The following is a 4,079-nucleotide window of genomic DNA, read 5'->3' on the forward strand; positions in this document are numbered from 1 at the left end:
TACCTCAGAAGATTCAGATGTTAAATATTTCTTTGAACCAAAGGGGTTTTTTTAAAGTTTTGTGTACATGTTGATTTTATTGTATTTCTATGGATCATAAGTTTTGAAACAAAAAATAAATGTTCTTTCCATAAAGTGATTCTCTATTCTGTGTCCTTAATAGGTGTATCAGTGCTTGGGTTTAGGGAGTGGGGGGCCTTTACTTTTTCCTTTATTTATTGTTGCTTTGTCCTTTTTCTGTAGAAAATACATCATGGTTTTAGACAGTGTTTTACCTAAGTCTCTGGCACATGACACAGAACTGTTGCACTGAAGCTGGAAAGGTTTAATTTGTGTATACTATATCCTGGGAGCAGGCAGCCTGCACATTTTGGGCCAATGGCAACTGTGATCTTGGTATTATTACACTTACGAGACTTTCCCTGTGATGCTAACTTTTCTCTTGTGGGGTACTGTCTCTTTTTTGATGCAAGCAATTACAAAAACCTGAAGCCTTTCAAGACTTCCAACAGTCTTGACAATTCTTGATTCTAGAAGTAGGCATCTCTGCTGATGAAACGCTGCATTTTTGCCACAGGGACACCTGATCTGGCATTGCTCAGTGCCTGTTGAAGTCAGTAGGATGGCTTGCAAGCAAATCTTAATCTACTTTTGTAGACTGGTAGCATGGTTTTGTCTTGCCCCTCAGACAGGCTGGGAATAATCATGCCCTTTGAACACAAGGATTCAGATTCTCCTTTGCCTTTTTGCTTTGTTAGCATGCGTGTAACGGCCACAAGCCAACACATGGAGGACAGTTGTCCACAATAGAAAGGAAATCCCATTTCTGAATTGTAAGTCAGAAGAAATGACAGTTAATTGCTAAAAAATAAATGAGCAAAGTTATGGAGAAATAGGCAAATGTTTCAGAAATGTTGAAACTTGCTGTCAGTACCAGACTGCTGTATCGATATACCACTGTGCAGGGTGGATTGACTTCAGATCTCTCGCTGGCCATTTCTGGTACGGCCAGGACTTCATGGGAGTATGGATGACTGCAGGTGAACTTAAAGCCATAAATGGTAATGGTTTTACCACCATAACTTATTGCTTGAAGACTAGCTTGGGCAGTTGTTGATATGCCAGCATACGAAGCTGGCTTGATGAAGTGGAAAAAAAAAAAATAACAATTACACCGAAACATCCAGTTGCAGTCATGATTGTCATATGACAAACATTGGTTTCCTTTGTACTTCTCCATTGCTCTATGTTGGGCAAAGACTGAATGAGCTAAAAGGAGGTAATGCTTAAAATAATTGTTGGGCAAGATTAGAAGCAATGCACCTGCTGTCCTTTTAGGAAAGACGTGTGGAACAGAAGGGGTTTACATGTTAGGTATAACATGTCATCAATTTATTGTATTGGAAATAAAGCAATGTGACTTAGCAATATATGTTCGTGTGCCCCTGAATTTTACATGTGAGGAATTTATTAATTTAATGGCTACTGCTTTGTTCAGTCATTTAGATGCAGCATGTAAGTAATGTATTAACTAAACTTCTAATTTTTCTGTTAAACATACACAACTGGTTGAAGAGAGAGGTCTTGGGTTGCCCAGGCAGAGACTTGTTAAGCTCCAGTTGCTAATGACACCGAAATGAGAGGAGCATCTAGTCCTGTAGATAAGCTTTGTGTGAACAGTTATGGCAGGTAGCTATAGGAATTGCAAGATTTTTTTTTTTTTTTTTGCTAAAAGCTTTAATGACCTAGCACAACATAGCTTGATAGCTGCTCTCTAATATCTCACAGTGCTCCTTCGCTTGCCATGAATGTTGTGGTTGTTGGCTGGCTGTTCAGAATATTTCATTGTTGACCTCTAGTTTTCTTAGTATAATCTCTCAGCACAATATAAACTTAAGAAACATGGAGTTTTGCTTTATAACAAAGCATTCGACATATGACAGCCTCACAGATGTGAAGAACTGATGGTGAGCCAAACCCACAGTCTCTGGTTGGAACACTTTTGGATTTCAGGGGGAGGAAGAGGAATCTACTTAGACTTTCTGTCAACATGGTATGTTGACAGATAAAGTTCACGTCAGGACTCTGGCCAAAAATCTGCACATCCCACTTGTGAAATAATGTAGTTGGCTGGGAAATAATATTGTTAACTGTGTCATACAAAATTTTTAAGCTAATTTTACTTGCTTGTTTTCTCCGGGAATAACTATCCTATTCTCAGAGTTCTGTAGTCTGTCCCTGAAGTAGGATGTGATGAGTGTGGATGCAGAACTGCTCGAATGCTAAGCTTGCTTTAGTGCGGTGTGCAGGATTTGCTTGCTGCTAATCTGATCTGAAGAATAAGAGCTATTTTAGAGAAAGCGGCACGTGTGACTCAGGCCTGGGAGGTTACCAAATGCCCATGTTTCTGTAGTCTGGCAGATTATGTTCCCTATTCTGTCTTCTATCACTCTAGAAGATGAAGAGAATATGGCAGTTAGCCTAAAATTAAGCCTAAGGGATAGTTTTTAGACCTAAAAGAGAAGACTCATATGCTGGAACAAGTAAGCCTTCCTCGTCTAGGCACAGGGAGCTTCTGCCAGTGTATCACCAGTACGGTGAGTACTTAAGTCTTGTTTAGACTGAAACGGTTTCTCCCCTGACATACTGCTGACTCTCTGCTTCACAGGGTTTAACTACTTAGTACAGCCATTTGTACACACTGCAAAGGCTTGCTGTGGACAAGTGGCTGCCAGACACTTTGGAGTGCTTTGGGACCTTGCAGAGAGGCCTTCAGGTCACATCTGTTAGCATTCGCTTGCCGATGCGGTCTTAAGGCGCGGCTCTGCACAACAGGTACTGATGAAAGCAGATACCGCGTGGACTGTCATGGAAAGATGGTCTCTTATCGTGGCTTATGTAGTCATAAGAAGAACAACCACCCCCAGCCCATGCCAGTAATCCACATCCAGTTTGAGCACGTGGTTTCTTAACCCCTGGCCTGAATGCTACTGTGTGGACATACGCTGTGTCACTGAGCAGTTACGCAGCCTTCCAACTGGGTTAGGAAATCACCTAACGCGTTCATCTTCGGCTGCGTGGACCCAGTGAAGTACTTATCTTCTTTTCGGCATTAGAAGTTACTTCTCTTTCCTGTTTACAGTGGAAACACATGTGAGAATCATCTATCTAATCGCCTTCGAGGGGAAAACTGGCATCCAGACTAAAATGTGTAGTGTGAGTGAAGAAAAGGTTTGGCTCTGACGGAGAGGGGAAGCCACGTGCGCTACGGCAGAGAGCAGTGGGGGTGTTCTGCTGGGAGGGGGACCACGTTTGTTATCCAAGAGTTGTGTACCTCAGCTGAGCTATAAAATCCCTAACGTGAGAAGAGGAAGGGTCTTTTGTTCAATGATGCCAGGTTTTATTTGAGATGAGGATGGGGTGTGTGTGTAAGAGGCAGCCTAGGATATAGCTGTCACCTAAGCCTCTTCTGTTCTTCCTGTAGCCGGTGCTGATGCTGGGGTATGGTTCAGCACAGCATGTGCTCCTTTGGCCCAAATAAGAGGAATCCCTGTCAGGGACTCTGAAAAGAGCCAAAACCTGACAGCTGTGAGCTCTAGGTGATAGGAATTTGGAGACCAATTTCACATGTTTAGTCCTGAATCTGTCTCATCCTGCAGGGAAAAGACTGCACAGATGGTGTGAGGTGAGGATGTGTTTAAGCAGAGGTCAGCACTGGTCCTCTAGCAATTCAGATAATCCCTTCCTAAGTGCGCACGTGGTCGCTGCCTCTGTGCTGCCGTTTGGGGATGGTTGTGTCTGAGGTGGAGGTGAACCAGAGAACGAGGATGGATCCAGTTAAGTGCTTCCAGACCGCTGCAGCCCCAGGAACCCTTATGTTTGATCTGATTCCAGCTTCCCTGACTCCTGTCTTGGCCTCCCTTCTCCCTCTCATCTACAACATCGCCTTAACTCCGGACAGGCATCTGTGTGGCTCTGCCAGCAGCACGAGGGCAGAGGTGGATACCTAATTTTCCACGTACCTTGCAGTGGTACGCAGTGCACAGGTCAGGATCTTTCTGGGGACTGTCATGGGACAC

This window comes from Pelecanus crispus, chromosome 8 (genome assembly GCF_030463565.1).
Source record: "Pelecanus crispus isolate bPelCri1 chromosome 8, bPelCri1.pri, whole genome shotgun sequence".
Taxonomy (NCBI): Eukaryota; Metazoa; Chordata; class Aves; order Pelecaniformes; family Pelecanidae; genus Pelecanus; species Pelecanus crispus.